The sequence below is a fragment of the Taeniopygia guttata genome, chromosome 1A (genome assembly GCF_048771995.1).
Source record: "Taeniopygia guttata chromosome 1A, bTaeGut7.mat, whole genome shotgun sequence".
NCBI lineage: Eukaryota > Metazoa > Chordata > Aves > Passeriformes > Estrildidae > Taeniopygia > Taeniopygia guttata.
Window position 1 is genome coordinate 27693090 of NC_133025.1, and position 23500 is coordinate 27716589.

General features: G+C 38.6%; 1 protein-coding gene across 3 annotated transcripts in view; it reads left to right on the top strand.

Moving 5' to 3' along the window:
* The first annotated feature begins 2401 nt into the window (after window positions 1–2401).
* Window positions 2402–23500, top strand: part of CNTN1 (contactin 1) — a 209817-nt gene continuing 188718 nt past the window's right edge. For 2 of the 3 annotated variants that reach the window (XM_030258285.4, XM_072922138.1), the window contains exon 1: window positions 2431–2573. The gene's annotated coding sequence lies outside the window, so the exon portion shown is untranslated. Of the gene's footprint in view, window positions 2574–23500 lie in introns of all 3 variants that reach the window. The other variant, XM_030258278.4, reaches the window with a different exon arrangement.

The following is a 23500-nucleotide window of genomic DNA, read 5'->3' on the forward strand; positions in this document are numbered from 1 at the left end:
CTGACTCTGGCAAAGGACGTTTGAATCAAGCAAAGGGAGAGACAGAGACGTTCTGTGCAGTGCAGAGACACCCACTGGTATATTTAAGTAAAAAAATACCCTGCTTCAAAATGTGTGAGACAGCCATCTTAACTTCTGGCAATGAAATCATTAACTGAAATTACTGAATATTAGGGAGGAACATCCTTCAGAGAGTACTGCAAGTGTTAAATGCACAGTGGCAGATATATAGCAGCCCGTGCTGTACATCAGAGGGGACAGGTCACAGCACTTCTTCACCAACTCATCCTAGAGCTTTGTGTTTTACAGCTTCTAGCAGCAAATGCAGCATGAGGCAATGAACAACGCTATTTAGAGCAGTTGTGAGACTGCTCTAAATCCTAGCAAGGGCTGAAACTGTTTTATAGTCCTCACCATAAGAAAGCAGTTAAGGTCTAAAAACTGACGTTCGTGTGAGGTCTGTGCCAGCGATTCAAAGCTCACTAATACTTCAAATGCCTTCTGTTTCATGACTATATACTGTGCCGATATGCATAATCTATCCTGTTTATCTTAATATGCTGTCCAGTCTTTATTTCCCATTTTTTTATGCAGTTTTGCTACCACCCAATTTTCTCGCATATTATCTCTGTGCCTGTTTCTTAGAGAGCACACCAACAGCGCCAGCTCTTCCCCTCTTCTGAATGTTTGTGTACACACACAATGGTCAGTATTGGATTAAAAACAGGAATTAAAGACCCAAGTCTAAACCTCCAACTCTGGAATGATTAAATGAAAATCTATTGGGTTGGGGTTTTTTATGAGCCATCTTTTTTATTCTTGAGCAAGCTTCTGATCCATACAGTTGTGAGAGTATGAGCTCACTGAAATTGACATAACTGTATTTGGTGCAACCAGCAAACAGTAACTGCAAAGTCAGTGCTCTCTTGTGTTTTAGAGTTCAAATCCTTTGAGACATGTGAGAACCACACTAGATGACAGCTGTAAGTGAAGTAGTCCTCCTCTCCTTACTTCAAGTGTCGGGGGAATAAAGGAACTGCAGAAACCTGATTTTTCATAAGGGGAAATGCATGTTGCTTTGGTGTTACTCCATAAGGATTGATCATGAAGGAACAAGGAGTCTCAGGGTCTTGGACTTGCTGAAGTTTTTCACTCTCTGTTCGTTACTGTCATGCAGGTAGTGCAACCTAGTCATGTGTTATTTCTGCTGTGCCTGCTAGTAACTGTCTTATCTGTCACTCTCTGTAAATATAAAGTGTCATGGTTGCAGCTCCTGCTGCCATCAAAAATTGCATTTCATATACAGGGTGAACTCATGTCTCAGAATTTTTTAGGTTCCATGTTCTGTCTCTCATGAGTCCTTCCTGCATCAGTCTTCTCTGGACCTGTTTGCTTTCTACAAGTGCGTATGCAGCAAGCCCCATATTTATCCTTTTTTTTTCCCCTCTGGGAGTTTTGATTTCTGCAACTTATAATGTGGAAAATACCATAAGACTTGGGCTCACGGGACAATAGATGCTTTAAAAATAAATAGCTAGTCTTTGTGGTAATGAAAAAGAATTAAGAAATATGTTCATACATAGAAGATGAAAAGTTCAGAAAATAAGTTGAGGCTGAAGACATATCGTGTCATTTCAAAATCATTCTCCTAGTTTGTGAGGGCGGTATGGATTGAAAGTTTGAAGCTGGCCTTGACGAGCACATCCCCCGGGGGTCCCCAGCATCACGACTCTTGCCCAGCTGCACCCTTGCGGTCTATCCCGCCTCTTTGATGCGGTCCGTGATGCCGGCGGTTGAGAGCCACGCTCGGGGGTAGGGGCAGCAGCTTAACTCGGGCTTCACCCGCCCTTCGGGCATGTGCAGCGCGCACGCCTGTGCCCGTGTGGCTGTGCCCGCACCCGTCCGTGCCTGTGTCTGTGTGTCTGTGACTACGTGTGTCTGTGTGTCTGTGACTACGTGTGTCTGTGTGAGAACCGCAGCCGGTGCCGCACACGCTGCCTGGACAGCGCGGGGCGCCGCTCCACCTGCAGGCATGTGTCACGGCCCGCGGGACGGGCGCGGCCGGAGGGATGCCGAGCCCCCTTCACCCCCGGCCCTGATCACCTCCGCCCGTCCCGCTCCGCAGAGGTCCCTCTCATCCCGGCTGCCGGCGGTGCGCGCCCCGGCCCCAGGGCACCCCTCCCGCCGCTTTCCCCGCGCCGTTCCACCAGGCCGTCCGCCCGCGCCCGGGGACGGGGCTCACGAGCACCCGCCCCGCTCGCGCCCGCTCCGCCTCACCGCCCCGCTCGCGCGCGCTCCCGCCCGCTCGCGCGCGCACGAGTGACATCACCCCCGTCCAATCAGCCGCCGCCGCTCCCCGCGCCCCGCTCGGCCCCGCTCGGCCCCGGCGGCCCCGCGCGCGGCCGGGGCGGGGGCGCGCGGGCGGCTGTCAGCGCTGCCGAGCCGGGCAAGGACGCGCCGAGCCGAGCCGAGCCGAGCCAGCCGCGCCGGCCGGGCAGCAGCGCCGGCCGAGACGTGCCCGGGGCGCGGCGGAGGTGCGGACGGCGCGGGGTGACAGCCCGGCCGTGCGGCAGGTAGGGCAGGGCTCGGCCGGCCCCGCGCAGCGCAGCGGGGTCCCGCGTTCGAGCGGCACTGACGGGGCGGCGCGCGGCCACCGGCACCGCGCGGTCCTGGGGACGGGGACCGCCCGGGCGGGTCCCCTCAGCGGCGGGGGTCACAACTCTGCCGGTGCGGCCGGGGGAACGCGGGGAGCTGGGGCAGGTGCGGGGCGGCGGGGCAGCCCAGAGCCCCGCCACGGCCCCGGGTGGGAGCCGCTCCTTTGCGGCGGCCGGGAGCGGCGGCCCTTTCCCGGCACGGGAAGCGGGCTGGGCACGGGGAAGCCGCCCCCTCCCAGGGCGCCTGCCCGCTGGGCGCGGGATTACTCGGCACCCCGGGCTGCCGAAAGTGGGCCGCCCGCCCCGGGTAATCCCCGGCGAGTGCTGTCCCCGCCGATGGTGGGCTCGGGGGGGATGCTGGCTGGCGAGGGAGCGGGATGCTGCCGCAGGGGAAGCCTCGTGCGCGGTTTCCTCTCCGTTTCCTACGGCGCACGTATGGATTTTGGCAGCGCGCGTGAAAACGCGTCCCTGCCGTGATCTTCAAGCGCATCATTTCAGCTCCACGGTCTGTGTGCCGGAGCAGCCCGTACGCTGATTTATCTGCGTGTTGGGTGTGTTTAGTGGTGCCGGGCTAAAAAGGGTGTTGGTTTTTGGTTTGGGTTTTTTTTTCTTTTCAGTGTACCTTCTTGCAGTAAAAATGATAGCGATTCACTTCGTTATCTCCTTGTAAAATGCAAATCATGCGGCGTTTCCGTACATGTCAGTAATTCGGAGCGGCTGCAGTAACCTGCTGGTGAGGGCAGAGATGCCATTGCTGAGCTCCGCTAAAGGCACCTGGAAGGGCTGAGCCTGCCCCAGGGTGCCGCGCCCGAGCCGCTCCTCGGCTCTTCAGGAATTGCAGCTGCTCTATGAAGCGCTGTTTAATTCTGTTTATGAAATCTACGGGAGATTATCTATGAAATTAATCAACTATGCTCCATTTAGTAATGAAAGTAAAGTGTGACCTCTGAGCTGCGAATGTTTTCGAGTGTTACATTCTAGCATAGTCATAGTTATGTAACAATATTATAATACAGTTATATTACAGCACATTAAAAAGGGTTTGTTAACGTTTAAAAAATAAGCCATTATGTAATTATTAGGCTGCACAATTTAGGGAAAAATGCGCCTTTAAAATGCAGCCACCTGTGCAGAGGTAGCTGTATCAAAAAAGTTATTAACAAATATATTACTTAGTTTCACTCTTTTGTATAGAATTACTTGTAAACCACTAAAAATCATGAGCACAGGCCTTGATATTACATAAGACAGGAGAAAACTTTCTGAAATAACTTGAAGTTACAAAAATTCTCAGTTTTTTTTAATCTGTGATTAGTTACTTCTGAATGTCCTTGTAGTGCAAATACTGTAAAGATCTTTGTGAAAGGATGATCTTTGTCCATGTTCTTCCATAAAAGATGATGCACCAAAATTTCTTTAATAAGAACTCACCTTAATGTTTCTGAAAACTGTTGGTAGTATTAATCTTTTGTTTGGTCATTTGCATTCAAAGGTATGCTATATGCTATTATTTGCTTTTTTGTCTTTAGCAATAGTTGACATTAGAAAAAAAGAGATCTTTACTATCTCTAAATTTTGCAAAAAGTAAAACTAGCCTAGGCAAAACACTTCTGTCCTGGTCCATATTTGTACTATCCACAATGCTGTTCTAAACCAGCAAGAGATTTCCAGTTTCACTTTTAAGTGGTGCTAAAAAGTAACGCAACCTCAACACAACTTCATGGTAATGCAAGAACCTACTTGATTTTATAGAATTTTAAATTGAGGGTCTGTCTTAAACACCTTTTGTAGAGAAATCCCATGTTATTAAGGTTATGGGAAAGCAGTTTAAAGTGCCTTTTTGAGCATGTACTTCTTATACAGTCTTAATTACATGATCACATACTATTTTTTTTCCAATGGAATCCTGTCTTTCACTGCATGGGATAGATGGAGCTCACTTAAGAGAATTCAGTATTTTTCATTGATCATTGAGTGAGCCCATGATTTATTTATTCAGTGTTACTCAGCTCTGCTTTGAAGACAGAACTGATTACATCTGTGTGATCTTTGCTAAAGTGCTTATCAGTATGTGATCAGAATGCCCTACAAAGTACTAGTAGTTTATCAAACACTACCAAAGGTGAGACGACACTTCTACAGATGGTGAAGAAAGGCACAAAGAGGGTTAGGTGAAAAGTATTCACTCATTTTTGGTGTCCCGTTTGAAATTTCTACAATTCTTGTAAATATGTTTCCTCAAGTTATACCTGCTACTGTTTTTTGTAACAGTCCTGACTGCTCCACGTCTCTGAGTGTATCTGCACGGTGAATGGGGAAAAAGAGGAATTTTCAGTTAATTACAAATTATGGAAATTTTAGGTTAAATGGTTTGCGAGAATGTTAGCCATTAAAGTCTTTTTGGCATATTATACAGCCCCTGTCCCTTTTTCATTCTGCAAGCTCAGTTCTTCAGTAGATAAAACAAGAGATCCTACCTGCCTTAAGTTCTGTATCATCTTCAGTGGCAAGGTAACTTTGAATAAGAAGCACATTCTATTTAACTATATTGTAAAAAACCAAACAAACTCAAGGGAAGTTAATTATGGTTGCACAGACAACAATTTGTAATTTTACACCTTTTGAGTGCTTGATTTAGTAACCATAATAATCTTCTTTTGTGTTGTTTGTGAAGAAAAATATGCATATGTGTCCTATAAATGTTCTTAAAACCTAGAAAATTAAATCATAGGGAATTAAAAAAAAAAAAACAAACAATCAAAGAAGCCAAAAAACAACAAATCAAGAAAAAGCAGAAAAATTTTAATTTTTGAAGTAAATTTCTTATTGTTTTACTGTATTGGACCTACAGTGGTTACAAAGAGAATCAGAAAAGTTTAATCCTTTGCAGAAAACTCCTGAACTTTTACCATCATGAGTGATATTATAAGAGTGCAGTCCCTTTTATGTACAGCAGTGATAAAACAGAGTAGTGTAACTTGTAGTGCATTTGCTTGGGTAGTGGAAAAGTGGTGCAAGACTGAAATCCTTTGTACTGTAGGCTTTCAAATGTGTTGTGGTGCACGAGGGCTCTTTTGCTAGACTTGTGCAAGCACAGTCCTTTTCACTTCATCATTTATATGTATCCTAATGACAGCACCTTTATCATCTTGTAGCTGGTCTCAGTGTTTTAAGTATCCCTGGGCTTGACCATTCCAAATTTTGGTTTCTTAGCTCACCCAGTCCTGTCTCCTTGCTTTTTTCCTGTCAGGTTTCCTTCCATTACCTTTCCTTTATTCCTTAGAGCCTCCTCATCCTGATTTGCTGTCAGCCCACTCTAGTCTCTTTTTTGCAGTCTCCAGTCATTTTTTCTGTGCTTTTAGCAGACATTGGTCTCAATTTTTATTCTTCAGAGACTGTAAGGTGGCGTTTGTTCTTTTCCACTGAAACAACACAGTTCTTTCTTCTTAAAAGTTGGTTGGTCTTTGTTATCTTTTCAGAGATAAATGAAAGAGCATAGCATTAACTTGAAGCCTGTCTATGTTGATGGCTTCAAGCTATTGTAGTTTGTGACTATAAACATTTTTTGAATAAAAATGTTTGTGGCTTTCTTCCATTGTTCCTTTTTAAAATTTGAAATCTTAAATTTTTCGATGTGGCTTATGTGTGTTTTATATGCATTGGCAGAAAGCAAGGACACACAGGACACTTTGACAAAGTTGTAAGTAATAGTAAACTATAGAAATACTGAACAACCTCAGGAGTCCTATTTATGCAGAGAAAGCAGCAAATCTGACTGTAGCATATCCTGTATTTTTGCTTAACTCAGCTAAATTTTGAAGGGTTCTGTGCTGGCAAATAAAATAATAGATTATTTGGGTTTTGTTTGTATTCCTACTAATTTCTTTCATTTTTTCTCAAGGATTTACTACAACCTCTTAAGACAAATACTTACAAAAAGATGATGTAAACATCTCACTGAATTGAGATCTGGATAAAACTGGTGGAGTTACCACTGCACCATAGTAGTTTTGTTTACATAAGGTAGTCTTTTGGATGTGGTAAAATCATATTTGCAATAACTTAGTAGCTCTTGTGTCTGAAATATGGGACATGGTTGAGCTATGGTTAGTGCTACAGACGGAATAATTAATGTGATAGAGTGTTTTAAAATGAAGAAACATAAATATACATATTTGACAAGTTCTTTGCTTTTATTTACATAATGTTTTCATAATTGACACATAGTGGACAGATTATATGTTGGTCCCATGCAAATGAGTTAGCTTGGAGCACAGAAATCAGGATTTAGTCATCAGATAAGTGATCTTTTTATAGCTTTATTGGAAATATCCTATTTTACTATAGACAATTAAATTTTCTCCAGTTCATCAAGAGCTGAACAGAAGTGTTACTATTAGTCATTCCTAGTCAAGCCTAGGAATGACTTGTACAAGTACTCTGAGTTGTTAGATATGGACTTGAATTTACTGCTGCATTAGATTCACATGAAATTGGTTTTCTTTTCCATAAAATATAAGTAATGCACTTCAGCTTACCAGGTGCTAAATTTAATTTGTTTGTAAAAATCAAAGAGAGATGTTTATATGTTCAGTCGAGCATTGGGACAGGTTACTTAGAGAAGTTGTGCACTTTCTCTCCTTGAAATCTTTCAAGACTGAAAAAATAAAGCCCCCAGTAACCTGACCAAATGTCTTATCTTACAGCAGGAGGTTGGGCTGCAAACCTCCTGACATCCCTTACAATATGATTATCCTATGACATCCCCTACTCTGACTTCTCTTACAGCATGAAATATCCTATGAGGTTATTCTGTAATTCTCAGGGAGTGGTGGGGGAAAGTCAGTATACAGTCTGAACAGTACTTTTTGGAAGGGAAAGGATAGCTGTGCCAACAGACAAAATACTCAATGTGTGAACAAAATAATGTTACAGACTGAATTCCCTTTATAGTTTTTATTGGTAATTGTACTTAAATGCACTACTAGTTTTCTGTAGATTAGTTAGGCTTGATGTTTTATTATAGGTCTGTTTTCATGGAGATTATAGCAGGATTCAGTAGCTTTGTCAGTTAACCCTTATGTTAACAAGTTGTAGTTCTTCATCTTTAAGTTCATAGGAAAAAAAAATCAGTGTCTATAATTCAGCTGTTCTTTATGGAGATGATATTTTTCATACAAAATCACATACTCAAAATCTGAATGTAAATATTTAAAACAAACACGGATGCTGCTAAGTGGAACAGGCTGTTCATGTTGTCTCAATGTTGTTCCTAGTTACAGTGCTAATCTTTCTGGGAAGGATGGGTGCTTACCGAATGGGAAGATAGGTAGTTGCCTTGTCTTAACCACAGAGACGGGACAGCAAAAGAGTGACTGGTTCTAACCAATCATCTTCAGCACGATGAGAAATTTTGTGTTTTCCACAATCAGAACAGAAATCCATGTAACTAAATTTTTGTGTACTGTAAAAATACTGTTTTGGTTTTTTTTTTAGGGCCTACTTATAGTTCAGTTAGTATGTGATGCAGTGATGAATATTTAACTTTTTGAAATCTATCTTTTTTTTATGAATACCATAAATTAACCTTTCACATATAGTTTTTTTTTTCACTGTGTCTTTTCTTGAGGTTTTCATGTTTAAGATTCATCAGATCTTAGGATAAATAAGCCAAGTTTTTTTTCTTCTGTGAGAAAAGACAAGCAGTCATACCTCAGATATTTCTTGATGAAGACTTCCTTCTAGATATCTGTATTTCCAACTGGAATGCTTTCTTTGAAACTTGGAATAAGGCTGACTTTATTTTGGTAAAGACAATCAGGTGTCCTGATAAGATCTTAAATAAAGTTAAAAATAGATCAAATGTGTCTATGTTGTAGAGCAAGACTATTTTCCTGTGCCATGTATTATTAGCAAACTTGTAAAAGTGCGTGGAAGTATAAAATACCTGTTGATAAGGCTTCCTTTGTCAGAAGTGTCAACTCTCTGCTGTTACTAGTAGTACTTTAGAGAAAGCATTGCATTTTTTCACTATGATTGTTTTTGAGCAGAGTGAAAAGAAAATAATTAAATAAATGAGGAAGAGCAGCTAGAAATAATACTTTTTTTTTGTTTTCTGAATGTCTTTTTCTTAGGATTAAGGTCATATCTCTTTCGTATATTGCAGAAGCCCAGCTTCCCCGTCAGCAGTTTACAGTTAACTTCTTTTATAAAAATGAACTTCGGAATATTGAACAGTTTCCACTTCAGATTTTCATGATAAAGGAGCTCCCAGGGAGACCAGCTGCTGTTGAAATAGATCTTGGGAAGCCAGGCGTTCTGAAATGCTCCTTTTTTTTGCCTTCTTGTCACTTCCTAAACTCTCTTTGCTCTGTACTTTTATTATAACTTGTCCTTCTGACTTTTTCTAACCCTGAAATTTTTCAAAATTTTTTAACATGTTTTGAAGAAGTACCCAGTTTTGCCACCTAGATTAGATGCAGCCATGATATCCCTGAAAAATGCATAAACAGGCCATCACAATGGCAGAATTAGTCTACAACTTAACTGTAATAGGTTGTTTTTGAAATAAAGGTGAAAGTTCAGCACTTACTGTACTTAAAAATTATGCATGATTTTTGTTTTGATTGCTTTAATTTCTTTCTTGACATAAGTACTCTGCAAGTATTCTAAAACAAGCATACAAAACCCAGACAAAACCATTGAAGGATAATTATTGGAACGGTGCCAATGCTGACTTCCATTCTAAACATCTGGGGTGATACTTATACTTTGTTGTTTGAACATTTTCTGTTTCAGTTTTGCATTAGGCCTTGTTAGGGGATTCTTTGGCTCCTTTGGTTGCGGGTTCTTTATTTAGTTGGGGTTTCTTTCTAGTCAGTGTAGGAGTAAAGGTTTATTGTTAGAGTTTTAAGAGAATGCTGAATAAGATCTTAATTCCTTTGCCTCATCATAATAGTTTATTGCCTGTTTCATTTCTTGGTGTTGATCTGCCCCATTCAAAAGTAGAGTTTTCCAAACTTTATTAATGCATTAACTGAAAAATGCATGTATGAGGGAATTCCTGTAACGACCAATTTACCTGATAATTCTTGTCTTTTTATAAAGAGATTGTATGTGTGAGCATATAGGTGTTTAAATGAAGAATGAATTTCCTTCTAAGTAGCTGGTATTTATAAAATAAGAGTCCAGAAAGCACTGGCAAAACATATTTAAATTAATTTAAAAATATTAATGGAAAAAATACTTAACTGTCTTATTTGACACATTGACCTAATTCAGTCCCTATTATATTAATTTATATTCATATATTCAAACATTCTGTATACAAGGTCTTTCCCCTCATGCACTTGGAGATAGTGAACTGAAGAAGAAAGTTAAATACTTTAATATTAATATATTATTAAAGACAAAAAAAAAAAAACAAAAACCAAAAGGGAAGAGAAGTAGATAATCTCAAGTAGGGTGATTTTGAAGAACTGAGGTTAGAAATTACTAATTCCATTATTAAAATGTCAGTGTAAAACTACTTGGATTTAATTTTATTGTATTACTGAAAAGAACAAATACATTTACTTGGTAGAGGATGCTTTTTATTCTTTTGGGGATCTTCTGTCAATATGTACAAAAAATGAGTCATTACTTCAGGAATTTCTTGGATTGAAGTATTTCTCCCTGTTTCTTCTTGGAAATTTCATATTGTCTGTGAAACAGGAGCAAGAGCAATATAAATTCTTCCTCTGGGATAGTAGAGTGGATAATTGTTTTAAAATATTAAGTAGCTTTTTGTTTTTAATGTGATGATCTGTGTTTCATTAGCCAAGAATACTTGAGATAACTAAAGGAGTTTGAGTGAAAAAGACATGATTGCATTTTTATTACCAGCAATTTTTTGGTTCGTTTATTATTAGGCTAGGTGATTCTAAAATATGATTTTGCGGCATAAATAAAAGTGGTAAATGTGAGAAATAGGGTTAATTTACACTTAACTGTGTAGGTGAAACACAGAAAAAGGCACATTTGATTAAACCAAGTATTTTGTTGTTGTAAAAATGGGAGTTTACATATCTGCTGCTCAGAATGGCAGCAATTGCTATAGAAACCTACAGGCATAAAGAAAGTTTTGTAGTTAAAACAGCCTCAGGTTTGTAATAAAGTACAGCTGTTGCCACTTCCGCTCACATTCTTTTATAGAAATAAATTCTGTGGGTTCTCTACAGACCAGCTGACCCAGTCTTAAATGTGGCTGAACCATAAAACCTGTTTTGTCTCATTTCTATGATATCTTATTTGAAGCATTCAAAAGATAAAAAGGCTTTTTTTTTTTTTTTTTTTTTTTTTTTTCCCAGAAGGTTTAACTCCAGTCAAATGTGATGTTTGTATCTGAAGTTACAGCATCTTCATATAATCCAGACTTTGCCTATGCATGTACTGGAAGGAAGCACAGAGTAGCTGCATAGGATTTAAATTTTTAGCTGATCTTATCCTTGGCAGTGTTGCTAACATAGTATTTAAACTGACAGTGATTAGATAAAGCCTGCAAATAGTCACTAAGGTTTTCCATGTGTTTGTTGTGTGGTTTTTTGTTTTTAAAAAAGCATCAACAACCAGCCCCCCCAAACCAAACAATTATGAAGCATTCTGGTATGGTACAAGTGCCAAGAGAAGAAAGGAGAGTGTGGGAGGAATGTATGTGGTTTTTTGGCCACTGTCAAAAAAATCCTAGTATGCCACATAAACCAGTGAAAACAGGTCAGAATTTACTGTTCTGTGAATATTTAATACTACCAAAGCACCTATATATTTTATGTAATAGAACTAATCAGCTTTCAGATAGTCTTTCCCGACCAGCTTGAAGGAAAACTGAAGTTTTCCTTCAAGTGAAGGATATAGAGTCCTTTGCAATGCAATTTCTATTCCAGCAGTTTAGTACCTGTCTCCAGACAGCCATTGTTAAGGTTAGCAGGCTTCTGAGTAGAACAGTTTTCATTCTTGTTTGTGAATGTCTAAACTAAAGCACTCCAAACATATAGGATATTACTGACCTATGTTTCAAGGACTGTCATGTTTAATGAGGTATTAAACTTTTTTATAAGTACTAAGTGCCTTTCTAAAAGGCACTTATTTATCTAAAAGCACTTATTTATTGTGTGAGTACTGGCTAGATACTGTGCTATTTAATGGGGTGTGTAAGCAACCAAAGGGAAGTTATTTGGCATTTGTCTTGGATCCATTGTAATCTAAGATAATAAAATAATTAAAAAGGAAATATGGTTATATGTGTAGCTACTAAATTACATTTTTGAAATTTTGGTGTAACAGCAAGGAGATTTCAATTCAGCTTCATTAAACATAGGCAATCATTCCACAGAGTCCAGGGACTAATTCTTGCCTGTTCTAGGAGAACCAGTTGTTAAATACATATTTTCAGTATTTTTTTGCTTGTCAGTTCATCTTTCTCTCTGAAAGTTTTGTCAGAATACAAAATTCAGAGTTAAAAATAGGTGAATTTAAATTAGATGAGTTTTTGTTAGTTGTTAACATTAGTCCATTAACCTTTATCATCCAGATGCAAGTTTGGGATTGGACTGAGCTCTCTGTTGAAGATGTTTACCATAGTATAGAATATCAATATTTAGGTGTTGGGAATAACTTCACAGAACACAGACACTTGTGCTGCCTCTAAGCAATCCTTCAGGATGTTGCTAAGCACTTACATAAAAAATGTATTTATTTTTGTGGGTTTATGCACTTAATCGAGAGGGTAATTTTATTGATTCTGACTTCATTATTCATTATCTCTCAGGGATCTTTACCTGGAAGTTTGTTTAGAACATATGAAAAATTGCCAGTGTGTGCATTTGGGTGACATTTTAAAACTTGCTCTTCCTGAAAAATAACAAAGTTTTCTGTTGCTGGATATATAAATTTGATACATTTTTTGTACTCATGCTTGTCTTCAAATTTGAATCTCATTAAAACTTGAAAACCAGGCTTTCATCCTGGATAGTTCTTTTATCTTCCCTGGAAGTTCTCTTAATGGCCTGAAACTTTGGTAGATGTAATTCACATATCAGGATAGGGAGTAGATAGAAGCTGGGTCAGAGGAAGCAGTAGCTAACGAGGGCAAACACACATTTCTTAATTTGACTAGCTTGTTCTGTTCTTCAGTCTGAAGTTGTTTGCATGAGTTAAATTCACATCAACAATTTAAAACAAATAGTCTGATTTTGCCCTATTCTGGATTAGGACTGCTCATTAATTTGCTGACCGTGTTTTCTCAGTGAGATATAAAAGCAGAAATATTTGTTGCAGACTTTTAGAAATACTCTCTTACCATTTTACAGACATTTGCAAGTAGTGTTTTAGTTAGATTTTTAAACATTATTTTATTTTATTTTGTTAATTCTGACTGCAGAAGTGTATGAAAATATTACTGTGTCTCTTTTGGCCTAGTGACAGTTGGCTCTCACTGGCTGGCTCCCAGTGAGAGCTGTAAGTTGCACAGTTTGGTAACTGGCATTTAATTTGAGTAAGGAAATTGCCTCCTTCTCTTATGCTACAATACAGACTTTCTAAGACAAGTCCTTCCTCTTTTCCTTTTCCTGAGAAAATCAGCCATTGTTAAATTTTCTCAAAGAAAAAGGGCATATATGTGTGCAGCATCAGGAAGAAGTATTTGCTTTCTGAATGACTTGTGTCACTAAAAGCCAGCAGCTCAGTCTCACCTGTATCTCTGAAAACCAGTCTAAGAATGTTTGGAAATTGAAGATGCTGGCTGGGAAAAACTTACAGGGGTACTTGTGTGAAATGATTGGCAAAAGATATTGCTGTACAAGGAAGAAAGAATTTGTCAGTCTGCAGTTACACAAAAAATGTCTCCTTTCCCTTTGATTAAAAATCAGGTTTCTATACTGTGCATGTGAAAATATGATTATTTTCTACTTTATTTGTCTTTAATTTTTTTGTTTGGATTTTGTTTTCTTTGTGTTTTTTTTTTTTTTAATGGAACAACAGTGAGGTTAACAGTGAGTTGTTTTGTGGGATATTACAGTTGAGAAATATTTAAAAGTGTGTTTTGCCTTGAACAATTATTGGAGATTGTGGCAGGGTGTATGGATACAAATCACAGTGTACTTAAAGCCAGAATTTCAGAATTCAAAGAAATCTGTCCTTCTGTGGGGCTAGTGTAGTCTCTCCATGCATGAGATATGACATCTGAGCTGATCATGTGTTGGAGTTTGTAGTACCTTTTCTTCGTAATGAAAGTGTAAAAAACCCATTTATTTGAGTACATTTGCAGAGACAAGTTGTATAAAGAACAGAAGAATTACATGTTGACAAAATACTTTGTTCTTCAGGTGTTACAATGCATGTCAGGGTATGCAGGGGATTAAGTCCTGATCTCATTTCGAGCATACAAACATGCTTGTAAATTCTCTTTCCCTGATAAGGGAGTGAGTCAGAGAGACAAATTCCAGTGAAAATATATTGGAACAACTTTTATCAATTAGGCTTTTTCTATGGCTAGATTAAGGCTATTATTAAAAGCAGATAGTTACATGGTACATTTGTTTGTCTTGCTGCTCCCACCCCTGCAGGTGCACCCTGTCACACACACGCTGTCACACAGATGCTGTCACGCACAGACGCATTCACACACACATGCCCTGTCACACACACACCCTGTCACACACAGAGTCCCACACGCTGTCACCCACACATGCTGTCACCCACACCCTGTCTCACACACAGTCACTGTCAAACACACACACGCTGTCACACCAACACGCTGTCACACCAACACGCTGTCACCCACACAGCCTGTCACACACACACACACACATGCTGTCACACACACACACACATGCTGTCACACACACACACACACGCTGTCACACACACACACACACACATACTGTCACACACACACGCTGTCACACACACTGTCATACACACTCCCTATCACACACACACTGTCACACACAAACCCTATCACACGCACACTGTCACACACACATCCTATCACACCATCACACTGTCTGATACACACCTTGTCACACACACACACTGTCACACACACACACTGTCTTACACACACGCTGTCACACACACACTGGCACACACAAACCCTGTCACACGCACACTGGCACACACACACTGGCACACACACACCCTATCACACACACGCTGTCACACACACACTGATACACACAAACCCTGTCACACGCACACTGTCACACAGGTCGTCACTCCCAGTGACCTGTGCACAGCCCAGCTGGCTGTTGGCTCCCAGGGGAGCTGTGCTGGTGTGACAGTGGCCCTGGGCAGGCGTGCACAGGGTCCCTCACAGTCCCAGGCAGCACGGTCAGAGCCGGCGTCTCTGCGGGCGCGCAGCCACCACGGGCACCTGGGATGGGGACTGAGCTGCACAGCCCTCGCTGGCACTGACATGGCCTGGGGGCCTTACACCTGCCACAGGCTCTGGGTCTTCTTTCATGTCTTGAGAAGGCAACAGGACAACAAATCTCCATAGCTCGTTAGTGTTTGGTAGACACCTTCTCAGCACATACGGTTCTCTTTCTAGTTTGCTCTTTTCTACTGAGTCCATTTAGAGAAATTCCCAGAAATGGGATTTTTATGAAAACACAATCTTGTACAACTGCTACTGAATTGAAAAACTGCAGCAGGATGTCTCTGATCTGTGAAAGACTTTTCTCAATTTTCTTTCAATCTTCTTATTATATTTGGAATTCAACTGGAATCAGTTTGAATTTTTAATTTCCCTTTTGTATTCTAATTTACTTCTGTGGAGGTTTTGTTATTTGTTCTACTGCAACCAAGTTCAATTCCATTTTCCAATTGTTATAAAAATACTAACAAAAAACATGTCATGACATGCATTTCATGACAATTTTATCTAACCTTTTAATGCAATTCCAACACAAATATATTTATTATAAGTGAGTGAACTATTTCTGCAGAAGCAGACATCTTTATTTTAAGATTGTTCTATCTAAATGTACTGATCATGTCACTTTCAGTATTTAGATTCAGTGTGTTTGTTGGCCAAGCATACAGTCTGCATTTGTAATGAGAGCAACATGGTACATCCCCAGCCATAAGGAAAAAAGAAAGGCCCCCTTTTGATCTGCATGGAACACATCTTTATTTTCAGCACAGTCTGAGACACTGCATCAAGCATCCTTAATATTCTCCAGCTCAAATTTCAAATTGAATTTCTTGTGAGTATTGGGAGGAGATATCAAGCTAGTTAGATTTATCATTATATAAGAGAAGTATGTTATGTCCGTGCTTTTTGGTGTTCCTGAGTACTTAGTATTTAATGTATCCTAAGATATACACTGAAACATAGTGCGATATTTTAATTTAATTTCTAGATTTTTAATTACATGAATACTTCAAATATGTCCCTTTGAGCATATTGACTGCAGAGTGTTCACTCGATGGTTTCAGTATATGGCGTTGTCAATTTAATGTGATTAATAGCTCAGTAATTCTGGACTCATTCAATACTTTGTAATTTTACAGTGAAGTGGGAATCCCATTAATTCATAAAAAATATCTAGTTCAGGTTCTTTCAGAATCGCTAAAATGTATTTTTAAATGGTACATTAATATCACTGAATCTAGCATTAATTTTTTTAGAACCTGCAAGTAAATGAGACAACTAGATTTAATAAAAATAAAATAAAAGCTGCATTCTCTCAGGAACATAATATTTGTGAGTTTTTTTTTTTTTTGCTCTGAGTGATTATGTTAAAGTAACTAAACAATTTGAATTTGTCACCACTGAAATTTGGACATGTTATGAATACGTATTCGAATACTTTGGGAAGAACACACTGATCCTACAACTACTGTCTGAACAGTGCAAATCTCAACGGTCCTTTAATAGCAAGTTCCCTTAAACTATATGCCAGTGTAATTTATCTCCTTTCAGCTGCCTCTGTAGCTTAGTTTAGCTCATGGACATGCGGAGTCTCACCACATAATCCCCTAAAGACAGTGCTTGTATTTGTTATCTTTCTAGGCAGAGTGTTTTATCTCCTGTGAACCCATTTGATACGGTTTTCTGGTCCTTGTATGAGCAATATACCAAGTAATGCCCTTGTAGATCTTTGCATGGAGGATTGTGAGCATGCTGTTTTGTTGATGTGCTGTATTTTAGACCAATTTTTTTCCTTTTTTCCCCAGTATGTAAAGCTATCAAAAGGTGTAAGCACAGCAAAAAGTAGAACAAAATTTGAATAATTATCATAGATGCAAAGGAGGAGGAAATATACTGAATTTCATTGCCTGATGACAGGAAGATCTATTTCAGTTTAAATTAATAAATAATGCTGCAGGGGATTTTTGTTTTGTTTGGGGATTTTATTTTATTTTTTTTTTTTTTTTTTTTGCATAGTGGTAATTTTAGAATGCTTACTATATTTAATTTTGAACAAGTTTTAAGTTCTGCTTTGGGATTTTGGTAGCTGTTCAGACAAAAATATTCTCTGTCAATGTATTCAGACAGATGGTTGTCCCGTACAGTATGTGCAAGGATATTCTTTTCACAGGGACTAAACTTCAGCTTTGACTGTTTGGGATTATGTTCATTTTCACTCTCAGATTCAGATACTCATGTAACCCCTGGAGAGAAGTCTTCTAGTTATCACTAGAGGCAGTAAATGAAATCTGTAAAATGGAAGAAGTAGGTCATGGTTTATCTTCTGGTTTTGGGTTTATTACTAAGTGGAGCCATAGAAAAGTCAATGCATATTGAAACCTCAGGGCATCATTTTTTGATACTGGTACTGTCATGAGGAGAAGTTTGACACGTCACTGATTAAGTATTTGCATTACTGGATTTCATGAGAAAAGAGATGATGATGATATTTCAACTTGAATTTGTAGTCAAATAGAAGTGAGGACTGCCTTTGACTTTTCTCCCACTTTGTAGACATGAAATTGATCTCAGTTTATTTTTCTATGAAAAATTTTCTTTTTAATAGAGATCACATTTTTAATGACTTGGTAAATTCTATGAAAAATACATTAGCAATCACTTAAGAAAACTGTCACTTTTTTGCAACTTATTGTGGCTTAAGAGATCTCATTTAGCGATCTCTTACAAAAGAGAAGAAACATCCCCAGACTGCTAAAATGATCCTCTGGTAGGGATTTGTTGTTTATTTGTTAATACAAATAAATATGAGGGAGCCATCTGAACAACCAGCAGTCTAGAAGTCCTGAGGCACAAAACATGTCCCATTGAGTCAAAATGGATTCATTGTAGAGTTATTAAAATATTTTACTAAATTTTACATTCCTTTGAAGTATCTGTATGGCAGATACTTAAGTATCTTTTAACATTTCCAAGTGTCTGTGGAAATGTTTTCAGCCTTTGTTTTTTTAATAAATGAGAAGGTAATAGGTTTGTTGTTTCAGCTCCCTAGAAATATATTTCTGTCCTACTGAGAAACTAAATTCTGTTTACAGACTGTTTGTGAGTTCCTGTAGACTTTAGTAAGAAGTACTATAAAATTGTCTAGAAAAACATTAATAAAAACTAGTTGACTAAAAAAAATTCATAATAAGTTATTCCCATCTTTGTCGTAGTGAAAGTTTGATGTTTCTCTTTAATTTAGGAAGATAAAAGTGTAAGGAAAAGATGATCAGAGGAGTATTTTACAAATATGCTCTCACATACTAAATATTTAGGTATACAAAAGATAGTAGTCATACATTTGCTCATTTTAGATAAATGTGAATCTATATTATTAATGACTCTAAAATTTAAGTAATTCCAGGTAGTTTAATTTAGAACTTTTAAATATTTTGACTTGGCATTCTCCACCTGCTTGTGCAGGTAGCAGTCATACATAAACAGATGTATTTTCAACAGATTACATTTTCATTGAGCAATGAGAGAATTTACTAATATGTACTGGGTTTACATGGCCAGGTTTTAGTAGTGGGGGGCAACAGGAGTGGTTTCTGTGAGAAGCTGCCAAAAACTTCCTCTGTGTCTAACACAGCCAGTGCCAACTGGCTCCAAGACAGTCCCGCCACTAGACCAAACCCATCGGCGACTCTTCCATATCCGTGTCTGGTTTGACTGGTAATAAATTAAGCTGATTCTCCTAAGCTGAGGAAGCTCCCTAAGCTGTCATAGGTTTTCTTGTGATAGTGATTGGTGAATGATCCCTCCCTGGTGTTTTCCATGAGTCTTGCATTTGCATTCTATTTTCTCACCTCTGTCCAGCTGAGGAGGGGACAGGGTCAATGCACCACATAAACTAACTTCATCCAGCTAATTTTCTGTCTAATCACCCAAAGTGATCTTAGAATTAAAAGGCAATAAAGGAAGCTTGTTTGAGTTGGAAAAAAAATTGTGTTTGGTTTTTGTGGGAAGATGTGTGGATATTTTTTTGGGTTTTGTTTTGGAGATTTGTTTGATTTTGCGGCATTGAGTTTTATAGTATTTCTGTTTTTTTCGTTATGGTGTTGTGGTGTTTGTTTGTTTTTAAAAAGATTTCTGCATACTTCTTATCCTATATTCCAGCATAGATAAGCAAAGCAAAGCAAATAAACACAGATAACTTAACTTCTGTGATCTGAACCATAAGATAGTGGGTTTGTTTTCTTGTGGTTGGTTTTCTTTATTTACATTTTTTGGATATGTGAGTTACCACTTTATGTTTGTTATGAAAGTATTATTTTGGCATTATTTTAAGGTAGAAGTTATTTCAGTTGTTAGAATTCACATATTTCAGTATTAGAGTACTGGTTACAGTAGAGAAATGTACAGAAATTTGGTATTTTTGGTAGACATAAATGGCAAGAGTTCAAAACACACGTGCTTCCTAATAAAAGTCTTAGCATATCAGTATGATAGCATGCTTTGCTTTGAGCTGACCTGCTGTTTTGAATAGTTGGGCAAAATGATCCCTTAATATTGTTTGCTTTTTTTGAAAATAAATAATTGGATTATGGGGTAAAATCTCATGTTACTGACATTTTCATTTCCTCTTCAGTCTGAGAGTATTTATGATTTGTAGTTACATGATTTCTGTTTCATAATGTAAGCTGTTGTTCTTCCTCAAAAAATGGAAGCGTGCAGACTCTGAAGTAGTTTGTTAAATGCTGTTCTGCCACAGAAACTATCACAGTTGGCTTTAAAATGTTGCCCTGTTTTCTGGCCTTCCTCGTAGAGTATTTGATGAATCAGTTTCATATTTTCTTCAGAAAACTGTTAACCTGAGATTCAATCTGTCTTTTTTGATCTCCCCTAAGGCACCAGTAAATAGGTTGGACCTACCTCTTGCCCCACTGATAATTCAGGCTATGGGAGGCTGTGAGAAAGCTTTCAAGAGATGAGATGAAATCTGGGAGGTGTTTCAGGACAGGGCACTCCAGGGGCTTTGATCTTAAGGAAGATGCCTGTGGAATCTACATTTTGCTGTAGTGGAGCATAGGGCATATTCCTGGGAAGCTGCTTTAACATTAAATGACAGTTTTTAATCTTCAAAGTACAGTTATTTAATATTAGTGGAAATCTTAGCTCCTTCAAATGTGCCATAAAGCATGTCCTTACAAAAATGGTTGTGGTTTTTTTTGTTTTTGTTTTTGTGGGTTTTTTTTTTTGTTTGTTTGTTTTTGTTTTTGTTCTTTTTTTAATACCCTACGTGAACATAGCATGCTATTTGATTCATTCCTGAGCTGTGATGTGTAAGTTTTATGCCTTGGCTCCTTCCAGCTGTCTGGCTGGATTGCCAGGGAAGGGGCACCTGAGCAGGGTGGCCAGGAGTCCCCACAGGGTGGGTGGCCAGGCTGATGGAGCAAGACAGTCTGGAGGAGGGGCTGGACTCTGCTCGTTTGTGAGCAATAATAAGATCACAACAGCATAACGTATCAATCATAACAGCAGAGAATTGTTTCTTACATGGAATTGCTTCTATTATTTCAAATTTGTTTCCCTTTCATTATGATCTTGCTCAGGTGAAATGAATCTTAACTTGTGTGCACCCATTTGCAGTTGAGGGGTTATGGGGGAAAACTGAGTGAAAGGGGGTGCAAACTTAGATACTCCAGATACTCCAAATGCGGATTTGCCTGACTTTTCCCCTCTGGTCTCAGTGGGCTCAGCCCCTCTCAAGGTTAGAGTGTACACATCCTTGAATTTCCTGTGCTGTGAGCAACAGATAACCAACACTGTTCCAATGGTGGCTTTCTAGTAGTACTATGAAAGAAAAATCCTTCAGGGTGAAAACTCTTCTCTAATGGTTGCCATGGAAACAGAGAACTGCATGATTATATGGATTAATGTCTCAGCTACATGTAGATGTTCTGCAACCTTCTCTGCCTTATCATTTAGGGGAAACATTGGTTCTCTAACCATTAGTGCTTTCACCTCCATTATAGCTTAGATTTGGGCCAAACCTTTAATGCAGAAAAATAGCTATCTATTTAAATAAATGGTTTGATGCTAGTCCTGCTGGTTGTTCATGAATTTAGCAGGCAACATTGTTTTTTTGTTGTGCATTTCATAGTTTAATTTAATCTAATCAATGCTTCAAATACTAATATCCAGGGGATATCACTACTTTTTTCCCCTGTGACATTCCTGGTAAAAAAGATTCCTCAGGAATATTCCAGAGGACCTGTAAGACAGGAGTTACAGTCAAATTGATCATAATTGCCTCAATATGCTGCTTGTTATTTCTGGAGGCAAATTATTCCAGTGCATTCTGGTCAGGTAGATGAGTCACCATGCAGTGTTGGAATGTCAAATTCTTCTATCCAAGCAAGAATTATTTTTTTTTTAATGTCATGTTAAACTTGGCTTAATATCAACTGTTTTACCTTTAATAAAAGTAAATATTACACAAAATTTATTTTTAAAAAATGTTCTATAACTTCATGACTACTAGCAGCATAATTACTGATCTTTTAATGTCTTCATTTTTGTGGAGTCACTAACATTAGATGTAACCTTCTGAAGATAATTTTAATAATAATTTCTGTGTGGAACAAGATTTCAACATTATATTTTTATTTGATTCTACTGGAAGAATTTTCACTTTATGAAGGTACTCTTATCCTGAAAGAAAAAAATGCATTAAAAGATCGCTTCTATTCTTATTTGTCATATCTAAGTTCTGCTTTATAATTGTATTTATTCATTTAAGTGCTGTCTGGATTTACACTGAAGATTGCAGTGTTTCCATTGGCCATGCCAGCTCCTGGCCTGTGCACCTCTCTCCAACAGGAGCACACTGAGTGAGTCTTCGTGGTTTGGTACATAAGTTGGCCTAAAGTTGAAAGAAATTACTTAAAGAATCATATCAAGATATTAGTTTATTTTGCTTTGCTGGTAACTGAAAATGTATCTTAACTCCTGTTATACTTATTAGTTCTAATATGCATCCTGTTTTTGGGTTTTACAGTGGAAAGACAAAAAGGACTGTCTGTGTGTTTGAAGTGACATTTTTTAATTAAAAATTTTATTCTTTTATAATGATATGACTGTGGATGGAAGTTAATGTTTACAGAGAAGGTAGTCTGGGCCAGACAGCAAGCTCTGTTTTATCATGATAATAATACATATGGAAATGGAGCGTACCCAGAGCATAATGACTTCAGTGTGGGGGACCAGATATGTAGATATATCTCTAGATATCTCTATACATCTGGATATGAACTATAGATATATAGTTCTTCGTTAAAAATATTCGTTGTTTGTAATGACATTGTAGTTAGTAATTCAAATGTTAGCTGCTTTTTCATATGAGCTAAGAATTCATGTTGCCACTCATATGTGTGTATTTGTGTATGCATGTTGTATAAAAATTGGAGGCTTTTTATTTCCAGATGCTGTATAGCTTTAAGGCAGCCTCAGCACTGTCAGCCAGAGCATCTCTGTCTTCAAGAGGTATAACTCTACTGAGGCAAGGTGGATACCAAACAAGTCAGCATCAATATGCTGAGACCTCATTCAGATAATGTTCAAAATTTTCATAGGCTTTATAGGTAAAGAAGAACATCTTAAATTCTGCATGGTTAGACTTGCTGCAAATCTGAAATTGTGTGTGAAGCTCCTCTAATGAACACAAAAAGATGAGCATTTGAATATTACCAATGAGATTAGACAAAAGTCTGAGGCCAAAGAAAAAGATGAGTTTTTAAATGAAAGAAAAAGTAAGTTTCACAAATAGTATCTAGACATTTAGACTCAAGGTGCTACCAGTGCACAGTTAGAATCACAAACTGTTAACTGCAGGGTTTCTGGAATACTGGTTCTGCCTAATATGTAAATATGTAGGAGTAATACTCAGTCTTCATACCTCTTGCTGGAAATAATAGAAACAGTTGCCTTGTAACTGTACTATGTTAGTCAAGAGAGCTGTGTTCAGCTGCTTTTCCTGCTAACTTGTTAGAAGGGTTTCTTGCTGGGACATGCAGAATGTCATGGTTTGACATTGGCACAATGCCAGCACCCCCATGAAAATGCAACCTATCAACTGAATGCTGTGAAATACGATCGAGAACAGAGCAAAGCAGGCCAAACTTAATAACAAGGGAAAAACTTTATTACACTACTACTACTACTATAAAAGAAAAAAGGAGGAAAAAAAGCCCCCACAAAATTCAAAATGAAAACCTTCCAAAACATTCCTCCTCCTACCACCCAACTCCACAGCGAGACACATTTGGACCCTTAATCAAGTTTTCACCCTTCAATATAATCAATACTGAGTCCATCGGGGAAGAGAGGAGTCCCCCTTGCACCATAGACCCCCAGGAAACACAGCTGCCACCTCTTGTGTTTCCATGTCACA